Here is a 12,039-nt window from a genome sequence, read left to right on the forward strand (position 1 = left end):
ATATATGTAATGTTTATATATTACATATTAAATATATGCTATGTATTATTATGATATTATCATATCATATTCTATTATATGCCTTACAAATACACACACATATATAAAATATATTTTAAAAACAGGGTCTTGTTATATAGCTCAGATAAAATATATATATTTTAAAGACAGGGTCTTGCTATATAGCTCAGGCTGCCCTCAAACTCGCGGTCCTCTACCTTAGTCTTCCAAGTGCTGGGACCACAGGCATAGCCACGATGTACAATGCTTTTAGGATGCTTTTAGGGAGAAGGAAATCCAGAAGCAAAGCAGTTCAGCCTGAAACTGAACCTTGGGGCTTCATTTTGATTCGACAGAGCCTGTCTGCTCCCAAGAATGAAGATAGTAAGAAGAGTCCTGGGGACTGCTTGAGCCCCGCGGAGGTGCAGAGCTGGCTGCGGGCCAGGAAACAGGCCTGGGCTTGCGACTGGGAAGCAGGAGGGTTAGGACCTTTCTCCAGCGTCCTGGGGACAGGCCAAGCCAGGGAACTGCTTCCAACTTTATTAAATGCGTGTTTACTTCTCTCCTCCCTCCTAATGGAAATTCACCACCCAAACAGGACTGGGTCTTGTAGGAACCGCTCTCAAAGGCCTCACTCAGGACCCAGAGAGAAGAGTTCCCGTCTGGTGGTGGGGCAGGGCGGGGCTTCTTTTTGTAGCTCTCAAAGGGCCAGAGGAAGGAGCTCGGCTCCGGGTCCTTAGGCGGTTTTTCTTCCTACTGGGATGGAGCAAAATGCGCCTTCACTTAAATGAGAGAACAGGAGGCCTTACCCACCCCCAGCTGTGGCAGGCACGCTGCAATTTGCTGGGAAGCAGGGAAAGCACCTGGTTTCCTTTAAAGGCCGTTGTAACTGTTCCTATGGAGCCTGGCGACACTCATCTCTCCCGCAGAGGATCAGAAATGTTTCAGATGCCAGGGGCAAGTGTGGCTGTAGTCTCTTAAAGAGATTGGCTCAGGCTGTCTCTGACCTGCAGCCGTTGTTCTAGCTCTTTCTGCAGACGGCTGCAAGAGGAGGGACTGTGTATATTAGTTAACTTATCTGTTCTGTTTAACTGCCCATCCTTCCACCAGAGCTTTTCTTATTTAAGTGTAGCTGTTGGGGCTGGAAGGCTGACTCCTGGGTCGAGTCTCGGAACTCACAGAGCGGCTCACAACCTCTAGTAGTTTTGGTTCCAGGGGATCTGATGCCCTCTTCTGGACTAAAAGGTCATTGCATCGCCTATGAGGGCATTGCAAGCACGCATATAGTACACGGGCATATATGCAGGCAGAAACTCCCATGTACATAAAATAAAGTCTTATTTTATGTGTATGAGTAGTTTTCATGCATGCTTGTATACCATGTATGTGCCGGGTGCCTGTGGAGGCCAGAAGTTGTGAGTTGTCGGCGTGGGTGCCGGGAATTGGGACCAAGTTCTCTGGAAGAGCAGCCAGTGCTTTTGATCATTGAATGATCTCCCCAGCCCCTCATCGTGCTTTCTTCAAGCAGAACCTGTCTTTTTGTTTTGGTTTTGAGACAGGGTCTCATGATGTAGTCCTGGAACTCACGATGTAGCTCAGGCTGACTTGGAACTCACTCTGCAGCCCAGGCTGGCCTTGGATTCACAGACATAGCCTGCTTCTATATCCTGGGCTTTGGGATTAAGGTGTGTGTCACAGCACCAGGCAAGTCCAAGAGGAGCATGAATGTTAGATCATTCCCAGGAGACAGGGTTTTCAGGTTAGAGGTGGGTGAACCCTTGCCCACTTAGAGATGCATGTGAACCCCATTTGAGGCTTTTTCAGGGAAGACAAGCCTAGCCTTTAACCTGGAGGAGCCTTATCCCCGCTCTCCTGACCCTAGGGCTGCCCCAAGATACTCACCACAAAGAATGTTGCTAGCCTATAGGCGGGTCCTTTTTGGGGAGAAGGGGATTTGAGACAGGGTTTCTCTGTAGCTCTGGGGCCTATCCTGGAACTCCCGCTGTAGACCAGGCTGGCCTCGAACTCCCAGTATATTCAGGACTTGCCAACATAGGCTGTCCAAAGCAACTATAATGTGCTTAAGTTACACAGCCTCAGAAATACAACCTAGATCCAACATGAAATATAAAAGGACATTAAATCATTTTTGTCTGTTACATATTAAACAGGTTCCATTTCAATTCTGGGCTTTCCAGCATGCCAAAATTCCTTCCTGGGATTGGTAGTGTAGCTCAGTGGTAGAGTGTTTGCCTGAATGTAGTCCTGGATTTATTTCTTAGGAACACACACACGTACGTGCACACATACTTCCTCTCTAGTTCTTTCACACCCCAAACTACAAATGATCATCTTACCAAACCTCTCAGACTTTTATACTTTTCTTTTGAGATAAGATCTGGAGTTCCCTGAATAGTCTAGGTTGTCCTTGAACTCACAGAGATCTGCCTGCCTCTGCCTTCTGAGTACTGGGATTACAGGCGTGCGCCACCACACCCAGCACATGTTTTCTTTTTAATTTCCAGCCCCTGTATCTTTTTCATCTTTGCCCCTGTTCCTCCTGATTCTTTGTTAATTAGAATTGTTCACCTTGCCCTTAAAAATGTTTGTTTGGGGCGGTGGCCTGGCGGCGGCCGCATCACGGGTGGGGTGGGGCGGCGGTGACGCGATTCTGTCCATCGGAGCTGGCGGGCCGCCGCCAGAGTCTCCACGGCCGCCCTGTGACGTGCGTGGCACAGCCGGAACACTTAACGCGGCACCAGTCGCCGAGCAGCTCCGGGTCCCGCTGCGTCGTGGCTCCGCCGACCCGCCGCCAGCGAGCCTGCTCTTCTGCCTTCTTCCGCCACCCGGTTGATCGGGAGCCGGGAACGAGAAGGCCCGAGGACACATGGGACCCCCTCTCTTGACCGTCGCTCGTGCCACCGCCGCTATGGGCCTCACCATCTCCTCTCTCTTCTCTCGCCTCTTCGGCAAGAAGCAGATGCGCATTTTGATGGTTGGATTGGATGCTGCTGGCAAGAGGACAATTCTTGTATAAACTGAAATTAGGGGAGATAGTCACCACCATTCCTACCATTGGTTTTAATGTGGAAACAGTAGAGAGTATAAAAACATCTGTTTCACAGTATGGGATGTTGGTGGTCAAGATAAAATTAGGCCTCTCTGGAGGCATTACTTCCAGAATACCCAGGGTCTTATTTTTGTTGTAGATAGCAATGATCGTGAAAGAATTCAAGAAGGAGCAGCTGTGCTGCAGAAAATGCTTCTGGAAGATGAACTGCAGGACGCAGTGCTGCTGCTGTTTGCAAACAAACAGGATTTGCCAAACGCTATGGACACCAGTGAGATGATGGACAAGTTAGGTCTTCACTCTTTCCTCAACAGAAGATGGTGTGTTCAAGCCACTTGTGCTACACAAGGAACTGGTCTTTATAAGGGACTCGATTGGCTGTCAAATGAACTTTCAAGACGTTCAATGAACCTGGATATCCAACCAAGGACATGTTTGATAGAATTGGTCTAGACTTGTTACAACAAAATTAGTTTGCATCTTGGTTATTAAAGAATATCTGAAACAGGTTTGGGCAGAATATTACAGCATTTAAAACTTACTTTGTTGCCGGGCGGTGGTGGTACACGACTTTAATCCCAGCACTCGGGAGGCAGAGGCAGGCGGATCTCTGTGAGTTCGAGACTAGCCTGGTCTACAGAGCTAGTTCTAGGACAGGCTCCAAAGCCACAGAGAAACCCTGTCTCGAAAAAACCAAAAAAAAAAAAAAAATAAAAAAAAAAAAAAAAAAAAAAAAAAACCCAACTTACTTTGTTGCCAATTATTGTTTACCAAGCACAATGTTGCTGTTTAGCAATATGCTTGGGTGTAAGAGAAATTCTCCTTGGGAAAAAAAAGTATATGTAATTGCCTTGACGGGTCACCAGTCTAGGGTTAGTAAACCCGTCTGGCAGGTCAGTTATTCCAGGGTCCCGGAGAGGTGCTATCTGTAAGATATGAGCTAGAAAAGAGGAAGGAGGCCAAGCTGGGATTCCTGTCGAAGCCTCCGTTTATTAGAGAAGGGGTACAACTTATATAGGGTATGGAGTTGGGGGGTGGGCACAGGGGTCTGAGCTCTTGCCACGTGGTTCATGTTGGTCACGTGGTCCGTGTTGGTCACGTAGGCAGGAGGTTATCTTCGGTCAGGTCACTGTAGGCCAAGAAGTCACGAGTTGCCACACCTAGTTCCCTAGGTAGTTTGGAGTGTGAAGTGGGTTCTGCTAACAGATAGCTCTCCATTAACAGCCAATTTGGGTGTGGGGTAGGCTCTGTCAATAGAACGATTCCTAACATAATTAGGGGTGTGAGGTTCTCTGCAGACTCCCCTAGGGTGATGGTTTCTGCAATGATTTTAGGAGAAAATTGGCTCCTAACAAGTATACACTATTATACTTCCCTGAAGCCTAAATGCCTGGACATACAGCTATTGTGACACCTTTAAACAAATCTGTTTTGAGTGTTTTTTGAGCCCACACCAATAATGTTATAAAGTTATTCCCTTGGTACTTTACTGACACCTTGATCATTCCTAGGACAGTCTGCTGATGTAACAATGTAGCATTCCATTTGTATTTATTTCTGCCCCTTACCAAAAAAGATTTTTCTAATACTGCTTGTACCAGCCAGGGAAGTGCTCCAAAACACTATTGAGTTTTCTTGGACTGAGGATGCCCACCAGTAGCAGCCATTAATGACTCCTGGCTTCCATCAGCCAAACTTACCTCGTTAATGTGGTCTGCATTTGATAGCTAATTCTGTGCTGGTTGCGAAGAGTTCATATTGAGATAACTTTTTTTTTTTTTTTTGACTTTGAAAGATTGTAATATATTCAGCGGAAAACACATTCGGCAGAGCAGAATCCCTCCCTGGGCCCTCCCGCAGTATGCAACCAGTGAACGGTCTGGAAAAGTCCCTGCTCAGTCCTCGGGGAATGCAGGCGGCTAGATGGGAAGAACCTGCTCCAGGACAGTTCTGGATGTCAGGGGAATCCTTTCGGGGAAGATGACTTCAAACTCGATGACAAGGTCCCCATGTTTTTCAGGTGTTTTGGGAAGAGGCAGGCCTTCTCCAGGAACTTTCCCCCGCATTCCAGGCCTGATGACGTCTTTGAATACAACAGGGATGATCCTGCTGTCCAGAGTGGGAACGTTCACAGTGCAACCACAGAGAGCCTCCCAAAGGCTAATCCTGGCTGGATAGATGACATCAGAACCATCTCTCTTGAAGATATCAACTGGAATGTTGTTGGAGGTCTGGTCCCCTTCCTTGGGAAATGTGATTTTGGTCCCTTCTTTCCAGCCCCTCTTCACTTTGATGGTCAGGATCTTATTAATTTCTAATGCTCTTTCTATCAGAGTTCAGTCGCTTGTGGGAGATTTTAGTTTTCTTGGTACAGCTGCTGTAGATCTCTTCAAGGGAGACCCGGAGGTCGTGGTGAAAGACCCTACAGACCCCTTCCTCAAAACCCCGCAGCTAGCATGCTCCCGGGGGGACGTCCTGTTTGCTTAAAATAAAAAAATTCTCCGGATTAGCAGCCAGCCTGCTCTCATCCCATGTGCTTGAGAGAGCAGGATGTCTATGAGATAGGAAGACTGCAAGGCAGGATGTCAATAAGATAGGACATCAACAAAGCAGGTTGACTGCAAAACAGGATATCTATAAGATAGGAACAGGATGACTGTTGCCAGACATCCATGCTGAGAGAGGAAACCATTCATGCCCCCTGCCTCATTCCGATAACCACGCTTTTGCTTCTGTAAACTTGCTTTTTTGCTGACACCCCGCCTCATTCCGATCAACCGATAACCACGCTTTTGCTTCTGTAAACTTGCTTTTTTGCTGACACCCCGCCTCATTCTGATCAACCCATAACCACGCTTTTGCTTCTGTAAACTTGTTTTTTGCTCTTCCCTATAAAAAGCCCGCCCTCCAGTTGGCAGGTGTGCAAGTCCTCCTAAAGACTTTGCCACCGGCAGGTACCTGTGTTTACTCAATAAACCTCTTGCTAATTGCATCCTGTGGCCTGGTCTCGGAGTATCCCGGCTATGGGGTCTTCATCGGAGAAAAAGGTCCTCTCTGAGGGTCTTTCAGTGGGTTACTGGGGGATCTTGCTTCTTTCAGGAGGGCTCTTGGGTGAAGCCACCCATACCCAAGGGAAAGGCAGAGAACGGATCATCGATGTCCATGCCTTCCTCCCTGTTGCCCTGCCCGAAAAAGGTATTAAAGGGGTTTCTGCCACCGAAGAACTAAGCAAACATGGCATGAGAGTCTTTATGGAAGGTGTAGCTGAAAGAGGTACCATTAGCACCACCGCTGTTACCAACACTGGGGCCACCACCCTTTAGGCCTTCCTCTCCGCAGTGGTTGAAAATCTTGCGCTTGCGCAGGTCGCTGAGCACATCGTAGGCCTGGCGATCTCCATGAACTTCTCCTCTGTGCCGGGCTCCTTGTTCTTGTCGGGGTGGTAGCGCAGCGCCTGGCGGTGGTAGGCTCGCTTGATCTCGTCGTCGGATGCGCCGCAGACCAAGCCCAGAGTCTGGTAATAGTCCTTGCCCATGGCCACCGCCGCTCTGAGATAACTTTTAATATTCAGCAGATTGTCTTCCTTTATATTGTTACCTTTTTTATGTTGCATGTTGCTTTTGGAATCAGCCTGACTCTTTGCCCAGTATATGATAGTTCTGCTGATATTTTACTGTTTATTGATGAACCTATCTTCATAAAGAATTTTCTGAAAACTCATCAAATTCAGTGAATAAGTTTTCTTCATAACCCATTTGAAATTATTCCTAATAAAATGATAAAAAAATGAAAAAAAAACAAAAACCAAAAAACCCAAAAATGTTTGTTTGGAGCCTAGCAGTGGTGGCACACGCCTTTAATCCCAGCACTCGGGAGGCAGAGGCAGGCTGATCTCTGTGAGTTCGAGGCCAGCCTGGTCTACAAGAGCTAGTTCCAGGACAGGAACCAAGAGCTATGGAGAAACCCTGTCTTGAAAATAAAAAAAAAAGTTTGTTTGGCTTCCTGTGCAGTTTTCTTAATAGAAGGAGCGTTCACGCACTAATCAAGTAAGACTCTGATCTTTCTTCTTCTGTTCTGTAGGATCATTTTCATGACCCTATTATTTTAAAAAGAAAACAAAACACAGAGCATGAACCAACCAACAAAGCAACCAAATAAAGACTGGAACCTGTAGACGGTAGTTTCTGTCCTGCCTACCAGTTCCCAAATAACAGACACAGAGGCTTACCATTAATTATAAATGCAAGGCTGATAGCTCAGTCTTATTACTAACTAGCTCTTACAACTTAAATGAACCCATTTCTATTAATCTGTTTATTGCCACATGACTCATGGCTTTACTTGTCCTCCATCATGTCTTGCTCCCTCTGTGTCTCCTGGTGACTCCACCGACTCTGTTCTTCTTCCTCCCAGCATTCCAAGTTTGGCTGTCCTGCCTATACTTTCTGCCTGGCTACCGGCCAGTCAGTTCTTTATTAACCAGTGATAATATATATTCACAGTGTACAGCAAGATTATATCATAGCAGGAACAAGACTAGTAAAGGAAGAACTCCCTTCCCCACATTCCCCCAGCCCCACTGCCCTTGGAACACTGGGGATGTTCATCCATTAAAACATTTGTTTCTGGAGCCGGGCAGTGGTGGCGCACGCCTTTAATCCCAGGACTCGGGAGGCAGAGGCAGGCAGATCTCTGTGAGTTTGAGGCCAGCCTGATCTACAAGAGCTAGTTCCAGGACAGGTTCCAAAAGCTACGGAGAAACCCTGTCTCGAAAATTCAAAAACAAACAAACAAACAAAAACAAAAAAACCGTTTGTTTCTGTTATACAATTATACCACTTCTTTCGGCCCAAGATTTCTTTTTCTTTTCTGTTTTATTCACAGGCCAGAATCTCTAGGTCTAGTTTAATTGTTCTTTTTTTCCCCAAAATATTTATTTATTTATTATGTATACAATATTCTGTCTGTCTGTATGCTTGCTGGCCAGAAGAGGGCACCAGACCCCATTACAGATGGATGTGAGCCACCATGTGGTTGCTGGGAATTGAACTCAGGACCTTTGGAAGAGCAGGCAATGCTCTTAACCTCTGAGCCATCTCTCCAGCCCTAATTGTTCTTTTCTTAATTTGTTTTTTTAATATTTATTTATTTATTTATTATGTATACAATGTTCTGTCTGTGTGTATGCCTGAAGGCCAGAAGAGGGCACCAGACCTCATTACAGATGGTTGTGAGCCACCATGTGGTTGCTGGGAATTGAACTCAGGACCTTTGGAAGAGCAGGCACTGCTCTTAAGCTCTGAGCCATCTCTCCAGCCCCCTCTTAATTTGTTTTTATTATCATTATCTTGAGACAGGTTCTCACTATGTACCCCTGGCAGTCTTGGAATTCTCTATTTAGACCAGCAATTTAGATCATAGCGATCTAACTGCCTCTGCCTTTTAGATGCTGGAATTAAAGGCTTGAGTTGCCGTGCTCAGTTTATAATAAAAAATATATACACAAAAAAAAAATTATTTTTTTATTTTGTGTATATGGGTATTTGCCTACATGCATGCATGTGCACCACTGTGTGCCTGGTGCCCCCAGAAGTCAGAAGAGGGCATCAGGTTCCTCCCTGGAATTGAAATTACAGATGGTCGTGAGTGACTATGTGGGTGTTGGGAATCACATTTGAGTCCTTTGCAAAAGCAGTCAGCACTCTTAATAGTTGAGCCATCTTCTCAGACCCCTAACATACAAAATTGAAAAATGTTTATTATATTGTGTGTCTGTGTATGTGTGTGGACACATGCAATCTATAATATTCATGTAGCGGTTGTTAGATAACTTTCAGGAGTTGGTTCTTTCCTTCCACCATGAGTTTGGTCTAAAGGTCAAACTCAGGTTCATCAGGCTTATATGACAAAGGCTTTTGTGCACTTTTACCCCCCAAGTCGTCTTGTTGGCCCCCAAAACATGTTTAATTAACATTGGGCAATTATACATATTAATTGGTTTTGGTGTGATATTTCTACATGTTGTGTTAATTTTTTCCTTGCATTTTTCTATGCATTTCAGATAGGGCACCTGGTGACAGACCAAAGAAACTGTTCACTGAAGCCTCAGTTGGTGAGCCAATGAGTTTAGCTGGGATCACCAACTTCCAAACACAAACCAAATGCCAAGAAACCTTTATTAATAAGGGAAAGAGACAAGGTAGCTGAATCTGAATTGGGTAGAAACAGCAACAAGTAGCTTTGCAAGTATCAATATTAGGAAGGAAAGGGGTGTTAGAATGAGCCAGGATGTGTTGGTACATTCTGATTGACTGTTTTAATTAGATTAGTCAAATTAATTTAATTAATTGATTAGTGAAAACAGTGAATTTTGATTGCTGGACTTTGATGTTTTGATGGTTGGACCTTGGTGGTCAGTCTCAGGAATGAGTCAATGGCTAAATAAGGGGAGAGATCTCAGTAGCTAGCTTTAGGAACGCAATCTAATGGTGTAGTGGGGAGCAAGGGGGTGTGGGGGATGGGGAAGAAAGGTAAAAGGCAAAGCCTGTCAGTGTCGCGTTTGCCAGGTTTGCACCTGCTAGAGCCCTTCATTGACCATGGCGTTTTACCACAGCACTTGAAGAATAGTTAATGCAGTAGTCCGAACACACACACATCACATATATTTTCTCTCAAGTTTTCTCTCCCTCCCTCCCTTCAATGATTAAAAAAAAAAATCCCAAAACAAAGCCCAAACCAACCTCCTGTTATCGTGGAAATGAAAGAAATTTCTATGACAGTCTGATTAGAAAAAAATATTTAGAGGACCTGGACCAATCTTCAGTTTATTACTCTGATTACAGCCCATTTTAAAAACACTAATTATAATTTGGTTATCTGTTTGAAAGTTGACAAAATAATTGTCTTCAAATATTTGAATCAGGCACCTATGGAAATACATTAGGCTTAATATATAACATCTCTGAGTTGAAACCCAGAAATAATGAGTAGAAAGACACACAAAGGCAGATTTCAATTAAATATGAAGAACTTTCTAAATATTTAAAGATATTTAATAATGAAAACTATTTTGAGAAGCAGCGAGTTTCTTATTTTGACTACATTTAAGTATTTGAGAATACATGAGGGTTTTTCTTCTCTCTCTCTCTTTCTTTTCTTTTCTTTTTTTTTGGCCAGAGTAGTGTGGACTTATTCTATTTATTAAGGCGGAGGATTGGCTAGATTGAAAGTTGGGCAGACTAATGCTTAAAAACCAATATTCAGCCGGGCGGTGGTGGCGCACACCTTTAATCCCAGCACTCGGGAGGCAGAGGCAGGCGGATCTCTGTGAGTTCGAGACCAGCCTGGTTCCAGGACAGGCTCCAAAGCTACAGAGAAACCCTGTCTTGAAAAACCAAAAAAAAAAAAAAAACAAAAAAAACCCCAATATTTATGGGGCTGGAGAGATGGCTTAGAGGTTAAGAGCATTGCCTGCTCTTCCAAAGGTCCTGAGTTCAATTCCCGTCAACCACGTGGTGGCTCACAACCATCTGTAATGGGGTCTGGTGCCCTCTTCTGGCCTGCAGACATGCACACAGATAGAATATTGTTTACATTATATATATATATTGAACCAACAATATTCATTTGGGAGGTTGTGGCACATGCCTTTAATCCTAGTACTCAGGAGGCTGAGGCAGGTGGATGTCTGTGAGTTTGAGACCCAGCCTGGTCTATAGAGTGAGTTCTAGGACATCCTGTGTTAACACAGAGAAACCTGTCTTGAAAAACCAAAACCAAACCAAAACAAAGAAGAACCTATATTCAAACCATGGCTTGGCTCTTTGTAGAGGAGGATATAAGAATTTTTGCCTATTCTCCACGGCTCTTAGCAGAGGCTTCTCTATTACAAAAGGCAGATTAACAGAAAAACCACGAAGCTTACTAACAACAATCCCTCCTGCACGCATGGAAAGACAGTCAAGGAAGTCTTCAGGAGTGAAATCCTACGGCAAACATCAAAGGGATAGTGTAAACTTCAGGGCTGAAGGCCTTTGTTTGCTGGAGCAGAAGGAAGGGTGTGGAGAAAGGCTGGCTGCCTGAGACAGAGCAAAGTCTGCTGGGTGGATTTAAGCCAAGTGTTCTTTATTGCTGAGTCTGTGCGGAACAGCCCTCCCTTCTTCCTGGTGCAGAAATGAAGAACCCTCTCCCATGCAGACTTCCTTTATACCACAGTCTGTGGACGTCTCTCACAGTAGGGGAGCTTCTGCCCTTGTTTTCAGAGCTGTCTGCTGTTTCCGCAAAATGACGCTCATGTCAAACGGGCACACTTAGAGTAGCATACTGTGGCCTCCTGTTGTTGGGCTTCAGGCTGCTATGTCCTGAGCTCTGTCATACTTATCTTTATTGCTGTAGAGAAAGCTTTTGATATTGAGATTCCTTTTATTGTTTTATTAAAAAAATAAAACTCAGGAATAAATATTAGGGAATAAACCTGAGCGATCCACAGAGTGATCAAGACATGATCTTGGCCCTCTCCACTTCCTGAATCAAAAAAGCCTCACAACCCCTCAACCTTCCTTTTCCTTCTCTGTGTGTCCTTCTGCTTCCCCCGAGTCCTCCAGGAAACTCATTGGTTCATGCTGGCCAGATGAATGTGGACTTTGTTCTCTGAAGTGAGGTCAGAGTTTATTGGTGGTCTTTGAACATCGATACAAACGGATCTCGCCCAACATTTTACCCTTTTCGTCTAAATAAAAAAGAAGGGTATTAACTCTAACATAGTAAAACCCTATCCAGTAAAACAATTATCAGGTATTACCTAAATGAAAGGAAATATATTAACCTTAAAAAATGAAACTATCAAGTAAGAATTACAGTCACAATATCCATTTGAATTTGGCAAATTCAGAGAAGATACTCCATTATCTTTTTTTGATGAGTCCAAATTTTGTACCTCATTTACTTTCTAGCATGACTAAGGAAAACTA

The 12,039-nt window shown here is 44.5% G+C and overlaps 2 pseudogenes; one reads left to right on the forward strand and one right to left on the reverse strand.

Moving 5' to 3' along the window:
- The first annotated feature begins 2,855 nt into the window (after positions 1 to 2,855).
- LOC101993217 lies at positions 2,856 to 3,589 on the forward strand (annotated as a pseudogene).
- Positions 3,590 to 4,927: 1,338 nt separating this feature from the next.
- Positions 4,928 to 6,605, reverse strand: LOC101992097 (annotated as a pseudogene).
- Positions 6,606 to 12,039: the final 5,434 nt, after the last annotated feature.

Source organism: Microtus ochrogaster, unplaced genomic scaffold, assembly GCF_000317375.1.
Source record: "Microtus ochrogaster isolate Prairie Vole_2 unplaced genomic scaffold, MicOch1.0 UNK54, whole genome shotgun sequence".
Lineage (NCBI taxonomy): Eukaryota > Metazoa > Chordata > Mammalia > Rodentia > Cricetidae > Microtus > Microtus ochrogaster.